The 26,246-nt window shown below is 39.7% G+C and overlaps 1 long non-coding RNA gene across 3 annotated transcripts in view; it reads right to left on the bottom strand.

The window, feature by feature from the left end:
* Positions 1-26,246, bottom strand: part of LOC122551885 — an 87,123-nt gene that overhangs the window by 29,048 nt on the left and 31,829 nt on the right. The window contains exon 2 of one of the 3 annotated variants that reach the window (XR_006312226.1): positions 11,348-11,440. The exons of the other annotated variants lie outside the window; for them this stretch is intronic. This is a non-coding gene — a long non-coding RNA (uncharacterized LOC122551885). The remainder of the gene's footprint in view (positions 1-11,347; positions 11,441-26,246) is intronic. 3 annotated transcript variants of the gene reach the window in all.

Genomic DNA, 26,246 nt, shown 5'->3' with positions numbered 1-26,246 from the left:
AGCCATCCCTTTACCTGCGAACATCTGCTTCCAATCAGCTTTCGAAAGTTCTTGCCTAATACCATCAGAATTGGCCTTTCTCCAATTTAGAACTTCAACTTTTAGATCTGGTCTATCCTTTTCCATCACTATTTTAAAACAAATAGAATTATGGTCGCTGGCTCCAAAGTGCTCCCCCACTGACACCTCATTCACCTGCCCTGCCTTATTTCCCAAGAGTAGGTCAAGTTTTGCACCTTCTCTAGTAGGTACATCCACATACTGAATCAGAAAATTGTCTTGTACACACTTAAGAAATTCCTCTCCATCTAAACCTTTAATACTATGGCAGTCCCAGTCGATGTTTGGAATGCTAAAATCCCTACCATAACTACCCCAGCTTAATGCTGTCTGATTAACTTGAACCTTTCTAAATGTCCTATATAGCTACTTTAACAATAGTTTCTTGCAACTTTTCTATGACAGATGTTAACCTGTTCTGCTTTCTGTCTTGCTTCCTTTTTTAAAAAAATGAGTTATCTGCTATTTTCTATTCTAATGGAAACTTGTCTGAATCTAGGCAAATTTGAAAATTAAATGCATTAGCTATCTCACTCACCACTTCTTTTAATTTGAGATTTGTATTCTTTGTCCCTTTATGTTATGGTTTGTTTGTCATCTCCCATTTTCTAATTCACAATCACTATCCATCTAGAAGGACATGCACAGTAGGTACATGGGAACACCAAGGCCTGTAAGTTGTCCTTTAAGTCACCTACTATCTTGACTTGGAACCATGTTGCAGTTCCTTCGGTGTTACTGGGTCAAAATCCTTGAACTCTCTCCCTAACAGCTTTGAGGACTGCAATGGTTAATCACCACCTTCTCAAGGGTAACTAAGAATGGGCAATAAATGCTATCTCAGCCAGTGCAGCTACTTTCCCATGAATGAATTTTTAATTAAAACACTTTTCTCCCATGCCTGTTCTCTACTGTTTGATTTACTGCATCTTTTGAAATTTGACTCTTTGTCTCACAATTTACTTCAAAGCCCTCTACTTCCCTATTTATATGGCTTGCGAGAACCCTGCTGCAGCAAGTATAAACCTTTCTAATGGTACAGATCCCACTTCCCCAGTTTAATACAAGAATGCTACACACATTAGACATTAAACCAGTCTAATGCTCCACACATTCATTTTCTTTATATTATGTACCTCATGCAGTTTGCTCATAGCTCACAGGTCATAATTCAGGTTTTTATTAATGTTAAGGTTCTGATTGGTTAGGTAGGCTTTTGGAATATTGCATGCAATTCTGGTCTCCTTCCTATTGGAAGATGTTGTGAAAATTGAAAGGGTTCTGAAAAGATTTACAAGGATGTTGCCAGGGTTGGAGGATTTGAGCTATAGGGAGAGGCTGAACAGGCTGCGGCTGTTTTCCCTGGAGCGTCGGAGGCTGAGGGTGACCTTATAGAGGTTTATAAAATCATGAGGGGCATGGATAGGATAAATAGACAAAGTCTTTTCCCTGGGGCGGGGGAGTCCAGAACTGGAGGTCATAGGTTTAGGGTGAGAGAGGAAAGTTTTAAGAGCAACGTTTTCACCCAGAGGGTGGCACATGTATGGAATGAGATGCAATTTGCACACACCAACTTCCATAAGCTAGGTGACCCCTCTGATACACTTTGCAGGCATGCAAAGTCAAGTCAAAAGAGTCCCCGAACAAAGGAAGCACATCCCTTTTATACAGGTCAGTTGGTAATGCTCACAGCTACTCCAGCCACTCCACTCCATAACCACATGTTACCCCAGGTACAATGGTAGGATGAGGTCATCCTTGGAGATAATGCAAATGTAAATGCCCTAATCCTGGGGAAATGCTATGTAAATGATTTCCTGACTCTGTGATTCCCTCAGATAATGTTTTGGTGTGATGTACTTCAGTATCGGGGGATGATCATGCAAATAAATTTGATTGGCTGGGGGATGACTATGATAGCATTTCTGCTTGGAAGGGACTGAGTGAGAGTTTAATTTAATAATAGCAGTAGAATAGCAGTAAATGGCTGCCCAAATGAAGTGTGAATTACAATGGCTAGTCATCCATATTCCTGCAGGCTGTCTGTGAGACAGAATGTCACCCCCAACACTTCCAGAAAGTTGAGCTTCTTGGAGTAAGACAGTACTGCTTAACCTTTTAACATTACATTAATGTCCAGAGAGAAAGTACAATTTAATCTTCTAATATTACAGAGGCTGGTACAATTACAGCATTTAAAAGGCACCTGGATGGGTATATGAATGGGAAGGGTTTAGAGGGATATGGGCCAAATGCTGGCAAATAGTACTAGATAAGGTTATGATATCTGGTCTGCATGGATGAGTTGGACTGATAGACTGAAGGGTCTGTTTCTGTGCTGTACATCTCTATGACTCTATGATTTTGTAAATACCTGCCAATTTCATTGGTACCTACAAAGACCATGATTATTCCTCTCTTGCGGCATGATCTTCTCTACTTCTGAGTAATATCCCAAATCCTGGTATGGGGCAGGTAACCAGTCTTTTGGACTGAAAGTCATTGATACAGAACTCCCCTCATTACACTGTTCCCCATTAGCACTACACTCTTTTTGCTCTCTCAACTTGAATGGTTTTCTGCACCAGGGTGTCACGGTCAGTTAATCCTTCCACGCGATCCCTTCACTCTTAATCACATAAGCTGAAAATACCTCAGAACATTACAGTTGCAAAAGTCACCTCATGGGTCCCATATCTACCTCACTCATAGTCATATCCTCCTCTCCCTGACAACTAATTAAATTAGAGACTGTCTGCAAAGGGTTGTGACTGCTTCCTGGAATAAAATATCTTGCAATTTTCAACCTCACTGATGTATTTCAGTGTCTTTAGCTTTGTCTTCAGCTCATCAACTCTGACCAAAACTCCTTCAACCACTAACACTTAATTCAGACTAGGTTGCTGTGGATCACAATTCCATCCAGGGTGTCCCAGATTCCATAAATGCAACACATCACCTTCCCTACTACCTTTATTGTGTATTCATTTACCATTATTAAACCCTACTATCCCCAAAATATATTGTATTCCCAGTCATAATAATTACTAATATTAATCAAATATTACAAATACTAATTTATTTCTTGGGCTTTACAAAATAAGGGACAGGAGCTAAATATTCCCCAATCAATTCATATACATTTTCCTATGAAGTGATCTTTTATTTATATACAAATGTGACTTCACAAAGCTGAAATCTTGCAGTCCTTCTGTCTCCTCGTTTTCAACTTTTAAACTTCTGCTCTTTGGAAGCTGACAAAGTTCAAAAAAGGAGTACCTTTTTCTTCTCATCATTGAAGTCACAGTTCACATTCTATTCCAGCAGCACTCTCTGAACATGTGTGAAATGTTTCAACTTGGAATGTCCCCTACAATAACCAGAATTTTGTGGGCACTGTATAAGTTATGTAAGGACTGACTGTTGAGAATTAAAATGCAAGAGAAGATAATATCATCCTGTTAAAGTTGAGGAAAATATTTTAGGGTTCTACCATCTCAGAGACATGGGTAGCTGCACAGTAAGATCAGCATTATACACCATTAAGGAGAGTGTGTTGTGAAGATTTCAATGCATAGTTATTACCTTTAAAGGATGAAGACTATGTTTGGAGTTTAAAGTACCTATGGAAGAAAAAGGAGAGTGACACGTTTGTTTCCTTTCCTACCCTGGAGAGGTCATTAAACATTTCTATGATAGTGAATTGCAGTTATAGGTGTGAGAGTCTTGTGCCACCTCAATTCATCTGGCATGATTGACGTCTTTAGCAATTTTCCTGACAACAGTATTGCATATCACATCTCTTCAGTATTGTATTTCACATGCCAATCTCTTATTTGGTTTCTGTGACCGTGTGAGCTGTATGTATCTTGCCTAGCTGTTCTGATTCAGAGCCTGCACAATTACCACTTGGTTGTCTTTGGATATTGTATTCTTGGAGAGCCCTTGTTTATCTCTGAATGATTAGAATATACCTACTAGTTTGGGGATCCACTGAATGTGTTCAGGCTACCCACTAATGATGATCCTGTTGAATGAGTCATCATCTAAAAGCTAGCTTGCGGAATCCATTCTAATGGCTGTAGCCAAAATGCATGTGATCAATATCAAAACCACCTTTCAATTCAGATTCAATAATATCCACTTATAGATCTGGATACTTTAAAAAAAAGGTTTTGTGATTTACACATGAAAGAGTGAAACTATCACTGTATTCTAACAGATGAAAGGCTTAACAGACAATCAATTTTTCAATGTATAATTTCAGTTACATCACACTGCAAATTTTTGCTTTCAATTCTGTGTTACGATCGAGCCCTCCACTATCACCTGATGAAGGAGCGTCACTCCGAAAGCTAGTGTGCTTCCAATTAAATCTGTTGGACTATAACCTGGTGTTGTGTGATTTTTAACTAGATCTAAAGGGATATCTTTGATCTTCGTGGGATTTGAAAATCGGCTAAGAGGATCAGAAATGCTTCTATATTGAAACTTTGAGTTTTCACAAGTTGATGTAGTCAAGGAGGCGTATTTTACAAAGGGTTTTCAGTAAATCATTTCTAAAGGTTTCTATTCAGTATGAACAATGAAGTGTTTATTAAATAGTTATATCCCAAAACCCACAGAGTCTTTATTTCATTGTAAAACTAGTTTGGCTCAGCTGTAGTTAGGACCTTAGAACCAAATGCTGATCATTTTGTCATAGACATGATCTGAGACCTTTCTGGGATGCATTGACTTTCATTGTGGCAATCTTGTAGAGCCCATAATATTGAAGTATCCACTTGCTGGATGATAGAGCAGTTTTGAGAAATTGAAAAATATACTGGTGATCTTCCTGCAATTTATATGGTATTTTTTTTGCAAAGAAGGTCTCTAAGAGTAGGCTCTTTGATTCCAATAATTTGAATGTATAGGGCTAAAAATTTAAAGAAACTTAGACATCTTTATAAATCATCTTTGCCTTTCAGTGTAGACATTTTATACATATCTTTTATTTTGGTAGACTCAGGTCTAACGTGAGTTTACAAGTTGATTGAACAAAATAAATTGAATTGGTTGATGTTGATTTGACATTTGGTAGTTGAACTTTATTGCTGGAACAGCACAGCAGGTCAGGCAGCATCCAGGGAACAGGAGATTCGAAGTTTCGGGCACAGGCCCTTCTTCAGGAAGGGCCTGTGCCCGAAACGTCGAATCTCCTGTTCCCTGGATGCTGCCTGACCTGCTGTGCTGTTCCAGCAATAAAGTTCAACTTTGATCTCCAGCATCTGCAGACCTCACTTTCTCCTTGACATTTGGTACACCTGGAAAGAAGACCATGCTTCCCTGCCACTTTCAGAAGCCAATGGAGGTTTGTGTCATCCGCATGTTTAGTTCTTCTGAGACCAGCAATGTCACCTGTGAAACACAGACAACATAATGGATTCTCAATGATATCGTCCTTATGTTTTTCAAATGTATCCTGGGTGATCGGTAATCAAAATGGTAATCTGAGGAACCAGTACCTACCGAGAAATGTTCTAAAGGTCGTCAATTCTTATGATTCCAGGGAAAGACGCATGGACCAACATCCATTCTTGACATTGAGTTTGGAAAAGTGTTTGGCACCAGAGGATTTGGATTTGGGCTTTTCCAGGGTAGGATTCTTGTGTAACATCTTTTTAATATATTGTTCAATCACTGTGGATCTAAATATGTATGTATCATATCATCTTTAATCAAAATACAAATAATGGAGCTGCACCAATCAGTGTGACATCTAACTTTCCAGATGACGCCATTGAATTGAGACGTTTCATGTACATTTTCACCTCTTGCTTTGTACTTTTCCAAGCAACAAGATGATGGACCCAACCAACAATCTTTTTTGATAAACAGTTTTTTGAATTGTTTTTTCTCTTTTATTTAACTTTAATTATGTCCATCGGCAATCTTCAATGGTTACTTTTTAAATTTGGGGCTGTCCTGGGTCTCATGTAATCTTCTAGGTTTTTTTTAAAGAGAAAGAGAAGTTGAGTGCTGACTGTCTTTCAGCACAGGTTTGTAGCCTTTAGTTTCAGCTATAGCACTTATGGTTTGGTTGTGGTTGTAACTTCAACTCTGACTGTGGGTAGATTGTTGGATAAGAGTTAGGACAAAGACTTTCCGCAATTGCCAGGTTTTTATCATCTTCTCAGCCTCTGGTGTTCATATACTACCACTAACTGTTTACAAATAAATGTTAGGATGCATTTATTTCCACCATGATGTATTTTACCTTGTGTAATAAATACTACAAAAACTGGGTTCTTGTTGAGTTAGATATCTTGAACTTTATCTACAACACTAACTATTAACTTTGTTATGATAAAACAGATATACACATATAGACTGGATTCTGTGCTTACTGATGTTATTGCACATTACTCTCACATAGCTGACTGACTGAAGATACCACATTAATTCCATAGTGTAGAGATAGTGACTAAAGGTGGGACAGGTATCTTTAAAGCAGGACATCACATGTCATGATGTCATAGATTGTCTTAAAGTTACAGGCCTGTATACGCTGAAGACTGCCAAATTACAACAGGTGGAACGTTGAAAATGTGTGCTTGTTCATCAGTAGCCCCTGTCACACTCCTTCAAATTCCTCTCCTAATGAAGTAAAATAGAAAGGAACTTGGAGGCCCAAACAGCTGATTTGTTATTAACTGTTTTCTGCCTTTTGAAAGTTGAATATTGGGTTCACATGTTCTCATGGCTTATATTCAGGGAAACTAGAGAATGCCCAAGAGAGAAAAAAAAAAGTGTCTGTTTTTAAGTGCACATAAGTTTTGATTTTGAGGTGTCAGATGAGGATCTTACAAGGCCAAGCTTCACAAGGCAGATTGGACAAACCAAATGCTTGGTTCTAATGGATAGTCACGAAATGTGACTAAGTTGATGATGTGTTCCCTTGAATCCAATCTATCCAAAGTGATCATTTCCAACCAGATGGCTGTTGGGTCCAGCATACCTTTTGTCTGATGCTGAAATCACAGTTTCCACTGCAGTCACAGCAGCATTTATATAGTGAAAAACAGCTTCTGTGAAAGCCAAAGTATAGCAATGAAAGTTCAGATAGTTACCATGGTGACTCTGAGTTCATTGATAGAAAGAGGCTTGTAGAGTGCGTCAGATGGCTGGAAATATATCTTCAGTAGATCATAAGCTGAGCAAACAGATGCCCCAACACAATGGTGTATAAATCTTGGAGCACAATTATAAAAAAATGCTGTGAAGATAATTGGCAGGCCTGAAACACTAGAAAACAGTAGAAACCAGTAAAGGATGACTAATACACAATAAAAATTGAGATATTAAATTCTGACAGTAAACTAGACATGTGCAGATAGTGGGAGAAAGTGAGGACTGCAGATTCTAGAGATCAAAGTCGAGAGTGTGGTGCTGGAAAAGCACAGCAGGTCAGGCAGCATCCGAGGAGCAGGAGAATTGACATTTTGGACATAAGGTAGCTGAGCGTGCGGTCGGTGGATGGAGGTTGGGGTAATGGTGATAGGTTTGAGGGGAGGATGGAGCAGATAGGTGGGAAGGAACATGGACAGGTAGGACAGGTCATGATGGCGGTGCTGTGCTGGAAGGTTGGAACTGGAATAAGGTGGGGGAAGGGGAAATGAGGAAACTGGTGAAATCCACATTGATGCACTGGGGTTTGAGGGTCCCGAGGCGGAAGATGAGGTGTTCTTCCTCCGTCCTTCCTCGGGTGGTTAGGGAATGGCAATGGAGGAGGCCCAGGACTTGCATGTCCTTGGCAGACTGGGAGGGGGGGTTGAAGTGTTCAGCTGCGGGACATTGGGGTTGTTTGGTGCGGGTGTCCCAGAGATGTTCTCTGAAGCGCTCTGCGAGTAGTACTCCCCAGTGTAGAGGAGACCGCATTGTGAGCAACGGATACAGTAAGTGGCATATGTGGAAGTGCAGGTGAAACTTTGATGGACATTGGTGAATGTGCTTTGATGGATCTGGACGCCGCCTGTGGGGCCTTAGATGGAGGTGAGGGGGGAGATGTGGGCACAGATTTTGCAATTCCTGCTGTGGCAGGGGAAGGTGCTGGGAGGGGAGGGTCAGTTGTTGAGGGGGTGTGGACCTGACGAGGCAGTCGCGGAGGGAGTGGTCTTTACGAAAAGTGGATAGGGGTGGGGAGGGAACTAAATCTCTGGTGGTGCGGTCTGTTTGTAGGTGGAGGAAGATGCGATGTATACGGACGTTGGTGGGGTGGAAGCACTCAGGCAGGTGTGCAGCTACTGGACTCAAAAAGGCACGTTCATGCTGAGTCCCCCTCTCTCTGACACCGCTCCTGTAAGACCCTGTGTTTGATTTTACCTTTTGTGCTAAGGACTGTTTATGGGGATTGTTGCAAGTATTTGGAACAACATCATCAAGTTGGGATGTTCTGTTGGATTTTCAGGTAGGTTAAGTTACTCAGTATTCTGTTCTCTTTTGTTTGTGTTTCATTCGGTAATGTAAATAAATTCTGTTTTATTTAAAACTATGTGGTTGGAGCAGCTGTATCCCTCCTGGAATATCCACGTTACACTTGCTTAAAACAACTGCAAAGTTAAGGTCTGGGCTAGTTTCTTGAATTGTTTTGAGGGGGTCTGGCCTGGTCCATAACAGAAAGAATAAGGCGACCTTATGATAACGTCAATCTGATTGGTCAATTTGACATTAAGAGACTTAAAATTTAAATATGAAAATAGGGATTATGTCGTAAAGCATTATTTGACTCATATCAATAATAACAAGGAATTCTAATATTTTCTTTGTGTAAGAGTTACCATCTGTTAGTTCATACAAATTCTCTTTGTTCTGCATGAACCTTCATCTAACAGATCTACTACTAAAATAAACATGCAGCCTACCACAAAGACATATCCCTCTTTCTACATTAACATCAAGTCGGGTGATCTACCTTGGTTCAGTGAGGAGTGCAGGAGAGCGTGTCAGGAGCAGCAGCAATCAACTGGCAACTGAGTGAAACTACGTTACAGGATTATATGCATTATTTAAACAGGGGAACCAGTATGCAATAGACCAGTATGCAATAGACAAATATTTCAATGCCACTGAAAAAGAATCACATCAAAGCTCTACTGTCCTGTCATATGCTGCAATAAGTGAGGATTATAGACAATTAAACAATTAAAGGACAGTACTCAACATCATCATCTGAAGTGAAAGCCTAGCCCAGCTCATTTGTGCAAAAGTTAAGCTGAAGCATCTGTAAGCCAGAAGTATTAGGTAGATGATATATCTGAGGCTACCCCTGAGGTCCCCAGCATCACAGATACCTGTCTTGAGGCAATTCACACCATATGATATCACTGTTGCCTCACAGCTCCAGGGACCCTGGTTCAATTCCAACATTGGGCAAATGTCTGTGTGGAGTTTGCACATTCTCCCCGTGTCTGCGTGGGTTTCCTCCAGGTGCTCTGGTTTCCTCCCACAGTCCAAAGATGTGCAGGTCAGGTGATTTGGCCATGCTAGATTACACCATAGTGCTAGGTGCATTAGTCAGAGGGAAATTTCCTTCAAAATTACCTTGGTAGATCACTGTTGACTGCATTAAGAGTTAACTGTGCCATGTAATCATAGTCATCTGCAAAATAGACTGTGCAGCGGTGACAGAAGCTTCTCCTGAAGGACATCACAGAACGACCAAACACACACACACACACTTGTGGTTGTTTTCTTGCTGCTCTTCCATAAATAACTAACTTTATTAAATTTAATTCACTATGTTGCCATTACGGAATTGAACTCATGTCTCCCTCCGAATCTACTGCCACAGCTACTAAACTATCATACCTTTTCTCGTAATGTTCAATCCATAAACCTGTGATGCGAAGCCCCAAACTCTTAGAAGCAGACAAAGCCTTTAATGTAGCTAACCTGATGCAAAATTTCAGAGCAATTTTCACATTGGTTTTTATTAAAAGTGTACTGTGTGAATATTAGTACTAGAAGTTAGCAACTACATATCAAATGTATTTTACACAGATTATTGCTGCTGTTAAAACATCAATAGATAAATTTTATTAATGTTCATTCATTTATATTTGTAGAGTAAGATCAAGGTAAAATATTGGCATACAATATTTAATTTTGATTATGATCAAAATTAACAATATCCCAGATTTTTCAATATAAGTAAATGTAGACTTGATGGCCTAGATGTGTTTTTTTCTGCTCTGTCCACAACAATTGGCTGAGGAAGAAGGGAAATGGGATCCGCTGACAACACAGCAAAAAATGTTCATCAACTATCAGGCAACCTGGTCACTCAATATTTGACAGTTCAGCCTCATTTAAATGGCAGCAAAGTTTATCATTGTTGGCTTCCCTTTGTTATTGAAGATCCTTGTATACTTAGACCTATCTCTTCTTTTTAATACAGTTGTCGATTACTGAGCTGCCTGGCATTTCATTGTGTGGCAAAGATGAATTGTTTGATTTTGTTCAGACTGTTCTGTCTTTCCAGTTTGTCTTTTGTACTTATTTGCCTGCATTCTTTACAGTTCAAATGCAGAAAGCTCTACAAATTGAGATTGCAGCCCAGGTAGCTCAGTCTAGTGTGTTTTTCTCCCCACCTGTGGTCAATGGTACCAGACTTCCTGAGATTTGCCTTCAAGGAGCTCTTGGACCTTAGTTGTGGTTTATTTTACTTGAGGTGCCTAAATTTAGGTTATCAATACATGTTGCATTAGGGATTTATTGTCAGTAATACATACCACATATCAACTCTATCTAAGCAAGGGTATGACAATGAATGCTTCAATTCAGACAATTCCACTTATGTTCAGCCAAACTATCAGTGATTTCACAAATGGTTAGGACAGCTGTGAAGTTAAATATTGAGTCTGCAGCCCATGGAAAGCCATTCTTTTCATTTTCTTTTCAACATTATCTATGAAAATCTATCTCTTATAATTTGCCCTCTCACTCTTTCTGACATTGCATCATATGCTCCACTGCAGTGCCATCAGAATTTCCTCCATTCGAGTGACAGGTTCCATATGAATAGAATAGAGTTTCAGTCGGGAGGCCATCCTATATTGGTGATGTATACTCATGTAGGAAAAAAGGTCAGGTTCATAACAGATTAGGACAGTGAATATATGTTTGTCTTTCAAGTTTCAGCTTTAAATACTTGAATCTTTATCAGGTTTGACATTACTAATGATTATGTCAACAATTAATTCACCTTCTAATGATAGACCATAAAAATGTGTTTTAATCTTTATACCTTCATTGGAAATGTTTAGATCAAAATGTCAGCTTCTCATCCTTCCTTCTGATGTCTGGAATTCAGTTTTGTCTTCCTGCTTCCCTTTATCACCTGTTCCCCGGAATGGGGATGAGGAGGGTAATGGGCAACAATGACATGGAAGTATTCATTGTTCACTCATGGTTACCTTAAGCAAATTAGAAGTTAGCTACATAGTCTGAATGAAACCATTGAACCTTTCTGACAGCTTTCATAGTCATTATACCCTGGTATTACTCCACAAGTTGCCAGATTTATTGCATGCAATTATGTAACTTGTTGTTCTGTTAGAATTTAAACAATGAGTATTGAATCAGTTCCAGAACCAATAAATACTATACGTCAATATATAGACCTCTAAATGCCAGTTTTGGTATCAATTAGTTCCACTGTCTGATTTAACATGACCTCTGTCTCACTCGAAACATCATGTCATCATGCATCATGAGTCTTGACCTAAGGGTATTCAATAAAAGATGTTATTTATACATGATTATTCTTGTTTTTGAATAGCTCTGTTGTAAGGTGGAATATTGTCTCTGACAAAAATAAATTGAACAATTTCACCTAAGCTACTACTCTGTCCTCCAATTCTGAGGCATTCACTTTCTTTTGCTGAAATGAACTCAGATCTTCCACATTTAGTTTTCCTATTTATCTTTGAGAATTTAAATGCTGGGCGATACATGTTCTACTTTTTGATTTGATATTGGCCGCTGGCGATAATGTGGACGTCAGATATGTCTAGAGTAAGTAGTTAAAAAAAACAACAGCATCTTTCTTTGCTTTGTGCCTTTAATGTACTTTGCATGGTAACCAATTAGTTTGGATTCCAGTTCTCGAGCCGCTGAGTATCATTATTGGAGTTTAGCCTTTACCTACATATTAACAGCCACTGTCACCTTTCTCCACTTCAGTTAGAGGTAGGACTATTATACCCTGATACAATTCATGAAGCTCTATCACATGTGAGAATAGACTCTTTGGTGATTCAACTTACATTTTTTGACACCCAGAAATCACAGGGGGTTTGAGTGGATCAGAACAATTCATCTCTGTCAACACTTAAAATTAAAACAGAGCAAGAACATCTCCCTGTGGCTGCATGGATTGAACTAAGAGAGTGGATTGCTATTTCTGGATCTAAAACAATGTCCTGGAACAGGTAGATGAGAAGATGCTGATAGAAGGAAAAGCATCATTCATTTTCAAATGCATTTCGTGCATTTGTTCCAAGGGCCTTGAGTGTCTTTGTCAAACACAATCTGATAAACCACAGTAATTAATTATTTACAGAAGGCACATGATAGTTTTCCATAAGGTTTGCTGAAGAATAAATGGTATTCCTGGTAAATCTGACAGACTGTATGTGGCAAGGTCATTGCTTTCCCAATGTGTCCAGATAAGTCCATAAACAATGATTCTATACAATTACTTCTGGGATTCTTTTTAATTTCCTGCTGGTATGTAAGAATAATAAACAGGTAATGTCTCTTATTACTTGCATTAACTCTGGAAATTATTAAAGGAGTGAATATTACAGGAGTGAAAGTGCTGCCAAATGGAAGCATTGTGATTCTGAGATTAATTATTCCCTCCAAATTATAGAATTATTCCCTCTGAAATTATAGAAGTAGCAGTGAGTCAATAAGGTGTTGGTAATGATCTGCACTGCTGAATATAAAACGGTCATTGTGAAATAAGCAATGAGATGCAGATGAATCAAATATAACGAAGAATAATCCTTTTGCTAACTAATGGAGATGGGGATTTAAACGAGCAGCCTTTTGAAGAGCTCTGGGCACAATCAATTCCACCATTATGATACAATAGAGGACAGAAATATGGTAGTAAAGATATATGTTGAGGTATAATGTAATTATGTACAATTATATATGATTATGGCAGAACTGATTTGCCATTTATAATTATGAATTAACTGCACTGGATATTTTCATCTGAGTTATTACTGAACCATATTAGTACAATAATGAAATACATTGGATCTGAACTTTGCTCTTCTATCTGTAAACAGAGAGCTACTAAACGTACTCTGAGGCATTAAAATCTTCAGCATTAATAAATAGCAATGACATTCATTGGCACCAGGAGTTTCATTGGGAAAAGCATTCTCGGCTGTGGTACTGCTTGGATAAAATTGATGACTATTACTTTATCTGTACAAACTGTACTCTTTCATCTCCTACATGAGGAGGCAATGGCCTGCCGGTAGTAGCGCTCGACTATAAATCCAGGGACTCAAGTAATGTTCAAGGGACCTTGGTTCAAATCCTCCAAGGAGAGATGGTGGAATAAAATGAAAAAAAACCTGGAATTAAGAGTCTAATGATGGCCACAAAACCATTGCAGACTATTGGGTAAAATCAATCTGGTTCACTAATCCCCTTTGGAGAAGGAAGCTGTCATCCTTACCCAATCGGACCTACATGTCACTCCAATGTGGTTGACTCTTAACTCTCAGTTAGGGATCAGCCAGCAATGCCTGCATCCAATAAATAAATAAAACATGCCCTACATTACAACAGTGACTACAATTCAAAAGAGCTTCATTCCTTGTAAAGTGTTTTCAGGCATTCAGTGGGTGTGAAAAAGCACTGTATAAATCCAACTTCCTTTTCCACAACACCATTCTCATTCCCCCCACCCCATCCTTACCTACAACAATCATAAGGGGTCACGGACTTCTTTGTCACAAGGATTGAAGCCATACTGACAGTCAGAATCTTAACTTTTTTTAAAAAACTAAGTGTGGTGTCTGGCCTAAAACAATAGCTGCTTTCACTTGGGTTGAGTCACATTGTGTCATGTGATTATGTTCATCATCGCTCTTTACATATGCATGTGCGAGCTGCTCCTCTCCATCTTCCAGACGCCATAACTGAAAGGCACCTGTTGAGCACTTTACTTGCTGCAATTCTGCAGCATCATACAACCTCTGTGGATCACCCCCTATCCACCCCGGGAGAAAATGGCTCCAAACTTCTGTGAGCTTTCTCGAGACATTCTCCCACTGTCTGCCAGGGAGAGAAGTACTGTTTCCATGGGAAGACAACTGACAAATACAGCCTGGACTGAGGTCAACTCCAGTTTCAACTTCACTAACCCCAGTATTTGCAGAACTTTCCACTGACTAAATATTTAAAGGACCAAAGTCTCGCTTCCCTAAACAACTCCACACTTTTGCCACTGACTCCACCTCTCCCTATGGCAGTACTCAGAGGATGATCCAGACTATTCACAACTTTTGTGTCACACTTAACCCCAAGTTGAGGTTTCTTTTCAAATATCCACTCATTATCAAGAATGCGTACATTTACTTTGTAACATCAATGAACTTCCTGATACCTGAGCTCTTTACTGAAACACTCATGATTGTCTTTATCATGAATATTGCACCCCTCCCTTGCACAGTTTTTCTTCATTCATTTTACATATAGTTGAGAGCATCCAAAATTCACCTGTCCATATCTGAACAAGCACCTGTCCATATCCGAACAAGCACCTATCCATTACTGAACACAGACCTGTCCATATCCGAACAAGCACCTGTCCATATCCAAACAAGCACTTGTCCATAACCAAACAAGCACTTGTCCATAACCAAACAAACACCTGTTCATTATCGAACAAGCACCTGTCCATACCCGAACAAACACCTGTCCCTATCTAAACAAGCACCTGTCCATATCCAAACAAACACCTGTCCATATCTGAACAAGCACCTGTCCATACCCGAACAAACACCTGTCCCTATCTAAACAAACACCTGTCCCTATCTAAACAAGCACCTGTTCATATCCAAACAAATACCTGTCCATACCCGAACAAGCACCTGTCCATATCCAAACAAGCACCTGTCCATACCCGAACAAACACCTGTCCCTATCTAAACAAACACCTGTCCCTATCTAAACAAGCACCTGTCCATATCCAAACAAATACCTGTCCATACCCAAACAAGCACCTGTCCATATCCAAACAAATACCTGTCCATACCCGAACAAGCACCTGTCCATATCCAAACAAATACCTGTCCATACCCGAACAAGCACCTGTCCATATCCAAACAAATACCTGTCCATACCCGAACAAGCACCTGTCCATATCCAAACAAATACCTGTCCATACCCGAACAAGCACCTGTCCATATCCAAACAAATACCTGTCCATACCCGAACAAGCACCTGTCCATATCCAAACAAATACCTGTCCATACCCGAACAAGCACCTGTCCATATCCAAACAAATACCTGTCCATACCCGAACAAGCACCTGTCCATATCCAAACAAATACCTGTCCATACCCGAACAAGCACCTGTCCATATCCAAACAAATACCTGTCCATACCCGAACAAGCACCTGTCCATATCCAAACAAATACCTGTCCATATCCAAACAAGCACCTGTCCATATCCAAACAAATACCTGTCCATACCCGAACAAGCACCTGTCCATATCCAAACAAATACCTGTCCATACCCGAACAAGCAACTGTCCATACCCGAACAAGCACCTGTCCATATCCAAACAAGCACTTGTCCATAACCAAACAAACACCTGTCCATTACCGAACAAGCACCTGTCGATACCCGAACAAACACCTGTCCATATCTAAACAAGCACCTGTCCATATCCAAACAAACACCTGTCCATATCTGAACAAGCACCTGTCCATACCCGAACAAACACCTGTCCCTATCTAAACAAACACCTGTCCCTATCTAAACAAGCACCTGTCCATATCCAAACAAATACCTGTCCATACCCGAACAAGCACCTGTCCATATCCAAACAAGCACCTGTCCATATCTGAACAAGCACCTGTCCATAACTAAACAAGCACCTGTCCATTACCGAACATACACCTGTCCATAACTGAACAAGCACCTGTCCATAACTGAACAAGCATCTGTCCATACCCAAACAAACACCTGTCCATACCCAAACAAGCACCTGTCCATAACTGAACAAGCACCTGTCCATACCCAAACAAACACCTGTCCATAACCAAACAAGAACCTGTCCATTACCGAACAAGCACCTGTCCATATCCAAACAAACACCTGTCCATAACCGAACAAGCACCTGTTCATTACTGAACAAGCACCTGTCCATACCCAAACAAACACCTGTCCATAACCGAACAAGCACCTGTTCATTACTGAACAAGCACCTGTCCATACCCAAACAAACACCTGTCCATACCCAAACAAGCACCTGTCCATAACCAAACACCTGTCTATTACTAAACAAGCACCCGTCCATATCCAAACAAGCGCCTGTCCATTACCGAACAAGCACCTGTCCATAACTGAACAAACACCTGTCCATTACCGAACAAGCACCTGTCCATTACCGAACAAGTACCTGTCCATTACTGAACATACACCTGTCCATAACCGAACAAACACCTATCCATAACCGAACAAGCACCTGTCCATTACTGAACAAACACCTGTCCATATCTGAACAAGCACCTATCCATTACCGAACATACACCTGTCCATTACCAAACAAGCACCTGTCCATTACTGAACAAGGACCTGTCCTTCCTGATGGACAAAGACTGCCAGTCCAGTAATGCTTCAATTTTATTCCACTTTCTGTTCCCTCCATGGTCTTGTCACTGCTATTTATGTAACTTCCTGAAGTCTTTCAAGACTGAGATTTCTTTGCCTTTACAGTTCTGGCCCTTGAGCATTTCTATATCCTCAGGTATCTAAGCCCAACTTCTGGAATTCCCTCGGTATACCTCTCCATTCTGATCCTCTCTCTCCTCCAAGAATTCTTGGATACAAACTTTCTGACCAAAGATTGGGTCATAGGATCTAGAATGTAGAACTGTACAACACAGGAACAGGCCCGCTTGCTCATGATGTGCTGAACATGACGCCAAATTAAACTAATCTGTTCATGTGTTATGACATCTCCTTCTGTGCGCTGGTGTCAAACTTTGTTTGGAAATACTTTTATGAGGCACCTTGAAATGCCTAACGATGTTAAGAATGCTATATAAATGCAAACTGTTGTTGTTTATTCGGATTGCCTGCAATATTTTGAGCGAAAATTCTATTAAACAGCTATCCTGTGATCTTCCACTGGATTTACAGCAGTCAGCTGAACTAGGAAAGTAATTGTCAAAGGAAACAAAAACTATGTTGCAGATTTATTAGACAATGGAGAAACACCTAATTCAATGCAGGATATAATGGATTTGCTGTCACCTCTATCACAACATGAACCGGAAACGATTAAACAGCAAGACTCTTTTTATCAAGAGAAATACTCATATTAGCAGAAGCATAATGCCACCCAGACATTTCACAGTTAAAATGCAGCAGCAGAACACATGTATGAATTTCCTGTTGCCCTGCATACTAATGACTCAAATTACCTAACACCCACTTAATGACCAGCATTGTCCTGTTATAAAGCTTTTCAGGCAAATGCATTTTCTGGAACATTCTGCCTGGAAAATGTAACCATGCGGTCATCCTGTAAATTGCTTCTGCTGTTGTCTTCATTTATGCCTTTGTTTGTAATTAAAAATACATTCGAGAATGGGTATTTGACAGGCTCTCATTTGCTTAAAACCATGACATAAACCAAGTTAAAGCACATTATTTCATTGTATAAGCACAGTTCCATTGTGGTAAAAATGATACATGGTTGCTCCAACTCTTGTCTTTCCTCCAACTAAAAACAATTTGTTGATTTTTTGTTTTTTGAAATCTCTCTGCAACATCATAATTAAATATGTAATATGACCAGACAATAATATTGCTTGTACTTGTGTAGCAAAGCAAAGCATTAGAAACATTGAAGGCAGGAAATTCAGTTTTCTAGCTCCCCGAGATTTACTTTGATTCTTGGCAGGGTGGGGTAGATAATGCCATGGGTCACTACCTGTACGGCCCATCTTAACTCATGGGTGCAGACAACGCATCGTAAGTTGTCGTCCAAACTAAACCGGCTGACACCAGGATGCAAATATTAGACAGTGCAAGCCCCAGAAATGCTTATGTTGTCCTCTGTTATGAAAGGGAATATGAAACAGAAAGATGGATCCAGCAGCATTGTTTAAAGAGTTGGACACCCTAATTGTAGACATGTAAAATGTATGGAAGGTTTTCCACAACAAATTGACTGAAAATACTCTACAGTGTTTTTGGGATGGTTTTTGGTACATATATCAAGGAGTGCTTTGGTGTCCTCTCAAGAAAGGCAGAGGAGTTACTTATCTGTGCTCACAAATTTTAAACAGGCAAGGTGACATTACAGTGGCTCTGGTTCTGTAGCATCACAGGGGATGGTGCAGGGCTTGAGAAGAGGGCAAGTTCTGTGTCAAACTGCCTCGATCAATGTAGAGCAGGAACCCTCTACTCTCCCCAATCACATCAGGAGGTTGAGTGGCAGGCCAAATAATTCATCTAGCATTTCGATATTCATGCCCATTATTGTGAATCTCTAATTTATGGCTTGTGAGTTTTGTATTTAATTTTTAGTGTTGTAACAAAGGTTTAACAGCAGAAAATGGGATAATTGCAATTGATACACCTTTGAGTTTTATGCACTTAAAAGGAGGGCTCATGTTGCTTTAAAAGATGAAAAGCTAGGAAGATAATAAAACTAAAGTGCTGTGCTTTAATGATTGTCATAACACCTAAAATAAAAGGTAGTTGGGAAGGTTGTCATGTTTGTTTAATAGAATGAGAAGTGATGTGGCTATAAAAAAACGGGTGGGCCTATTTAGCTGAAGATGTGATACTTATACTGGTGAAGTAATGACAGTCCAGAAAGATTGTTTGTTTTGGGAATGAAAGCCTATTTACTGTAAAGTCTATTTACATCATCAGATACAAAGAACAAAGAGCAGTACAACATAGGAACAGGTCGTTCGGCCCACCAAGACTGGCCAGATCCTCCCTCCTGTCTTTATAGTTAGCTTGACTCAATTGTAATACCGTTACATTTGATTCAAGCTTCTCCCACTCAAACTGCAGGATAAATTTTATCATATTACAGTCATTGTCCCTAGAGGTACCCTCATCTTAAGCTCCATAATTAAGTCTGTTTCATTACACATCACCAAATCTAGATTACACCTAACTTTCTCTTTTCTCCCCTCTCTTGAATGGCTCCCTGTACCACGTTGCTATGGTCAGTTTGCTCATCCTCCCTCAGCCCCTGCTCTCATCCACACAGGGAGCAAGAATCTCTAACCTTTTAGACAATCTCAAGGGTTGAGACTCATTCAGCACTACTTGCCGGGTCCCTCTAACTGCCTCATTCATAGTCACACCCTCCTGCCCCTGACCATTGACTGAATTTGAGTAGCTAATCTAAGGGGGTGTGACTGCCTCCTGAAACACAGTGTCCAGGTAACTCTCCTCCTTCCTGATGTGTCATAGTGTTTGAAGCTTAGACTCCAGCTCATCAGCTCTGAGCTGGAGTTCCTCAATCAACACTTGCTACAGATGTGGTCACTATGAACCTCAACGGGGTTCACCAGCTCCCATATCATACAGGTACCACACGTCACCTGGCCCTGCATCACTATTTTAATTACTGGTTCTTAATTTGATTTTGAAAATTTTGTACCAGTTTCTTAATTTGTAGCCTATAAATATTTCCCCTATTTACCTTCAATCAGAAAATAAGCAGTCAAATTAGTATCTATCAACAACTTATGGTTTACCTGTGATTACACTCTTCTGTGCTGGGCTCTTGATCCATGGATTTATCTCATTTTTAAAAAATCTTACAAACTATGAGCTAAAAAGAAGAGCAAAGAATACCTCTTCCCCTCTCCACTGAATTTCCATGCTGCCTCCAAATTCCTCAAGATATATATTCACTCAGGACTCTGTCTCACTCTGCATGTGATCGCTCCTTCCTGACCATGCAAAGCTTACAAAGAGCAGATAAAGGAAAATAAATCTTATTTATTGATGCCAACAATGTTGCCCCTTGGCTTAAAAGCACAAAACTTGCTCTTAAGAGATAGAAATTTAGAAAATGTCCAGATTGCAACTTATACCTAACTTCACAATAATGCTGACACATAGGAACTGAACTATTTAACATTGGTGCTTTATGGCAAGTCATGATATTCTTTGTCTGCTATTTTTGACAAATGGACTGACCTGTTTAAAGTAAATCGGTTGATGACTTTATTGCAGAGCAGACAGAGGAATATCAGTTATATTTAGTCACATATTTACAATTATTATAGTGAAATTTAAAAGTCAGCATTTGTTAGTGTCTTTGTGCATTTATTGGTTCTCCAATCTTCTAATTCTCTATTAACAAATTTAATTGTACTTTTACATATTTGAAAGATTCACATGGCTATTATCAGGTAAATTACCAAGGATGCATGTTTCCCCTCTCTGGAGGTGGTGAAGATGGTGGTGAAAAGGGCAAATAATTGGATGAGTTGGCCTTGGAGAGATACTCACCCCCTGCTCATCGCCTCAGCAAATAAGTTCTGGGTAAGGAAGTCCACTGGGGACTTTCCTGGCCAGGCAGTAATCCAAGACTTTAAGTGGTCAATTAAGGGCCACTTAAGGGCCTTAACTCACCACCAACCACTATGAAACAGGACACCAAAACAAAAGTTACCTTGACCAAAGTAACCAGCATATAGTAGGGATAGCAAGAGGTTAAAGGTAAAAGCTTAGAATAGTCTAAACCTGCATGAGGAATGGGCATCTGGAGGGAAAGCAGAAAACAAGGTAACAGCTCCAAACACACAAGGTGAAATAATACACTGCAAAACTCCAGACAGGCAGGTGATCACATGAATAAATACACAATCCTCCAGATGGGTGGGTGATTAGATCTGGAAAGAGCTTACCCAAATTATCCACAGAGTTAATTAAGAAATAGCACATAACCAGAGACATGTACAGGGATAAGAAAGAAGGATCTAATGGTATAAAAGAGGAAGAAACTGGCATAGTGATTATGAAGACCTAGGAGCAACACTTATTAGAAGGATGACCCTGAGTCAGGGGCTCAAAGAAAGCAGTAAGGATCCAGGAACAATTTTTGACCGTGGGTCCTAAGAGACACTGGCCAAGAGAACAGGAGTACTCTCTGCTCCAGAACATGACCACCTCTGTTTGTTCCTGGTGGTATTCAGTGCAAATAGTAAGTCTCGTACATTTATTATTCCAATACAAAGTGTTGTATAACTGATATTTCCTTTGAGTATTTATTTGATTACCTTTGTCTCACTTTGTACAAAGAAATATTAGTAAAAAATACAACAGGAAAAGTGTAGGTGGGGGGGGGGCAAGGAGATGGTCATTGAAGGCTATCTCATTGCTCTTGCCTCCAAACCCCTGAACTCCCTGTGACTCCCACCCCACAAGAAGCAAAAGAAAAAGACTTGCCTTCTTGCCATTGAATTTCCTAAAGTCTAGGCCAAAACCAACAGATTTTTGGACCTAGGACACTTCAGTTTTGAGAGCTTCAGTTGGCTAAGAAACGTGACAGTCAGTTCGTAATAAGCTGATTGGAGCTTGATTTGGTGGGCTTTCTCAGTGTTCGCGGTGACAATTCAGTCACTACTTAACAGGTCTGCCCGAACATTTAGTCTGCAAAATGGAAAATGCCAGCCCAAATTCCTGTACCCGGAGACACCATTGTTTGCAGGTGAAATGTGCTATTAGCAAAACTATACGCCAAACAAAGTCAAATCTTTTATTGCCACCTAAATAAAAGATACGTACAATGCTTCACACGACCATTCCTCTGAATGTCACATGAGCTTTGTAGTGAAGGTCATATATTCCTTAAAATATGAAACTTAAAATGAACATTAAAAAATTCACATTACAAGATAAATCAATAGAATTCAATATTTGTGTCCCTGGAAATTGATATCACTTAGTACACAAGTAACAAGATATATTTTCTGATTCTGAGGGTGCTTGCTAGAAAGAAGAATGTGATTAAGTAAGCAGCTTGTATCCTTTACAAAAGAGCATAGCATGTTACATAAGAGGCAAGCACCAACTTTTGAATACCAGATTTGTTACTTGAGAGCCTGTGATAGAAACCACACCTGCAGATTCCAGATAAAAACTGAAAGCACTGCTGATGCTGTAAATCAGAAACAAAATCAGAAGTTGCTGGAAAAGCTCAGCAGGTGTGGCATCATCTGTGAAGAGAAATCAAAGGTAACGTTTCAGGTCCAGTGGCCCTTCCTCAGAACCTGTGGAAGGGTCACTAGACACGAAATGTTAACTTTGATTTCTCTGCACAGATGCTGCCAGACCTGCTGAGCTTTTCCAGCAACTTCTGTTTTTGTTTCTGTAGATTCCAGATTGTGTTGATGGACGTAATTGCCTAAGACCCGATCATAGGTGGGCCTCAGTCTTTGTTTGCAAAGGACCGTGAGCTATAGACATTGGGCATTTCAAAGAAGCTTCCCACTTAGATCCTTGAACTGATTTTTGGGATGTTGAGGCAGCCAGGAGAAAGGTTTCTTCAGCAGGTTGTGTCAACACAACAACTGTATGGCCAACTGGTCCTGACCTCTCTCCCACATAATAAGACATCCATGGTGGTGCATGATGAGAAAGCCCCTTGGCATCAGCAAAAAGTAGATGGCATCATGAAACGTGATTGTAGTCATGCCATTGTGTCAGGCCCTGGATCTGAGATTAGGCCTGTTATTTTTCAGTTAGATGCTGCAGACTCTGAATGATAGCATACCAAATCTCACAGAAGCCAACTGCCATCATTCTTACCAAAGTCAGAAGTCACATGACAACAGGTAATAGTCCAATAAGTTTATTTGAAATCACAAGCTTTCAGAAGACTGTTCCTTCGTCAGGTAAAGCCAAACAAGCATAAGGATTCTTAAGGGTAATTATTGAAGTTGAATAGTTTACATTTCCCTTAATTGTGGGACCTGACACATAGCTAATCATACAGTGCTGCATTGCACCCCTATGAGAACAAATGTGCTACCAGTTTCTAAAAATGCTCAGGGGACCTGATGACATGAACATTGTTTAGCACATATTTGTAATGAACTCTTTCATTCCTGCTGTTTTGGTATATTTATAATTCAGAAGATTTCATGGTTTTTGTGTGGGATATGACGTGTTTTTAATGTATGACATCACAATTGTGTGGAATAGAATGGATGGAGAAATGGGACACTTTTTGTTGATTATTGCACGAATGTTCATATATTGAGGAAAATAAAAATGTTGTTGGCCTTTGTTATTGCCCTATCACTGTGAACTTTGGGAACTCCTAGGTCTTTCTACTTATTCACAAACCTCAGAATCTTCCATTTTTATTGCCAAAATGTAATAATTCTCTGGTAACTTCCTGATCTTGCTGAAGTGTTTCATAGTCACTTCACTGTTTGTCAACACCCCCTTATCTTTATTCACCAGAGAATTTTGAATAGTGCCCCCATGTACATACCCAAATCATTTGTCTCTGATTGAAATCATAAGTGGATGTGATGAAATATTACTTTAACCAGTTTTGTGTTGACTATTCTTGATTCTTGATTCTTTCTGAGCACTTGTTAATGTAATCCAATAAGCATTTCCTCATTTTATACTTCACATAAAATAGTCCCATTAAATAAAGAAGAACTTGCATTTCTGCTGCAACTTTCACAGCCTCGAGATATAAAATTAAAGGCAATACTTCAATTTTATTTATTGCTTTTGTAGCCTAGATGCACGAATTATCTGGCTTTATCTCCAAGAGAAACCGGATTTCAGATTTGGATTTATATTCTCTGACAATGCTTCCTTTTGGTAGACTCTTCCTAGAGATTCAGTGGTAGTTCTATTCCAATGTTCATAGATAAAGGTGACATTAGACATCTGACATGACCCACAACCAAATGCAGAATAAACAATAATACAACTGGCATTAGCAACTTTAAGCTAACCCAAGGGACTATCAAGCCTAAAACCATGATATGTTTCTGCCTAATTAACATATTCACAACAGATCCTTTCTGGGAACATTATTTATTCATATGCAAAATTCATAATGCAAAGGAACTCCTTTTCTAAATCAATGGCCATGAAACTACAAAATACATAAGGAACCTTTCCTATGTTCATTTAGCCTTTGAGACCATAGTTATAATATTCTTAGAACATTAATCAGTGGATTCAGACAGCAAAAATATTCTTGACACCCCCAGGACCATTGCTGAGGCTGTCAATCACCCGACATTATTATGCAAAATCTCTTGTCGGTTATTAACCACACTGCAAATGTTTTTACCCAAGTAAATGAGAATTTATAATTAGGTTCTCGTAAGGTATTGCCATGCACTGCAGGTAGAGTGGGCCATTGGTTTGAACGATGTCACAGTATTAGGTTGCATAAGGGTGAACTTTTTTTTTAAAAAAAGCATCTGAGTTGCTTAGATGTAGTAATGAGCAGATCTGGGCCAAGGAAGATGAGGGGAATTGCGTACAGTACACTGATCAGTTATTCAGGACTGCTGAGAGCAGAGCACTAATTTATAATCTGAGGAGCTGTCCAGTGGTCTGAGAACAAAGGATCATGATGCACTAAAATAATTTAATGAGGAAACTGGACCTTGTCTGAATATAATTAGAAAATGGTGCATATTTATTTAAATGAATGAGTACACCAGGCGAACGTGGACAGAATTTCTGCAGGGATTGTCCTTACCACTCACAATAAATTCTGAAATTCTAGAGAAAAACTGTAAAAGCCTTTACTGCAGTGTTTTTTTTTACAAATCTTCCACCAAAACTGCAGTGGAGTGTTTAGATCATTCACTCAGAAATTCCATGCTATTGTGTTGAATTCTACACAAAACTTTGAATTTAACTGATGACCACCATCTGGATCTTGAGAGACCAACAAAATAGCTCATAGAGCTTTTGGGATTTGTTACAACAGGAAAGGTGTTATGTAAACACAAATTGTTGTTGTTATTGTTTATGTCCTTCAAAATCATCGATCTGTTCCTGTTTCTATTCAGTAGCCATATATTGTTATTCACTATTGAACAGACTACTGAAATTTATTGACAGATTTTTGTTTGCAATAGTATGAAAGGAACAATTATAACCCCTTAAAATGGATAGATTCTGGGTGAATGGACAATTAAGCTGAATTAATTTTAAGTTATGACTGCAACCCAGCTTCAATATGTCCAAGTTTAACAAAGGGAGTTTGGAAGACTGAGAATGATACCCACTTAGCACTAGTAGCCAGGTAATTATTTCAACGATTAATGTGCTTAAAAGATGAAAATGATATGCTTTTAAATTAAATTTGACTTATCCTTGAATTTAATATAGTCATAGATTTGTACAGCACGGAAACAGACCCTTCGGTCCAATCCGTCCATGCCGACCAGATATCCCAACCCAATTCCCACCTGCCAGCACCCGGCCCATATCCCTCCAAACCCTTCCAATTCATATGCCCATCCAAATACCTCTTAAATGTTGCAATTGTATCAGCCTTCACCACTTCCTCTGGCATTCCATACACGTACCACCCTCTGTGTGAAAAAGTTGCCCCGTAGGTCTCTTTTATATCTTTCCCCTCTCACCTTAAACCTATGCCCTCTAGTTCTGGACTCCCCGACCCCAGAGAAGACTTTGCCTATTTACCCTATCCATGCCCCTCATAATTTTGTAAACCTCCATAACTTCTAGTTAGAGGGACGGACAGGCGGTTCTGTGGACATGGGCGAGACTCTCGGATGGTTTGTTGCCTCCCAGGTGCCAGGGTCCGAGACGTCTCGGACCGTGTCTTCAGAATCCTTAAGGGGGAGGGTGTGCAGCCAGAAGTCGTGGTGCATGTTGGCACCAATGA

This window comes from Chiloscyllium plagiosum, chromosome 1 (assembly GCF_004010195.1).
Source record: "Chiloscyllium plagiosum isolate BGI_BamShark_2017 chromosome 1, ASM401019v2, whole genome shotgun sequence".
Lineage (NCBI taxonomy): Eukaryota > Metazoa > Chordata > Chondrichthyes > Orectolobiformes > Hemiscylliidae > Chiloscyllium > Chiloscyllium plagiosum.
This window is presented reverse-complemented; position numbering and strand designations above follow the sequence as displayed.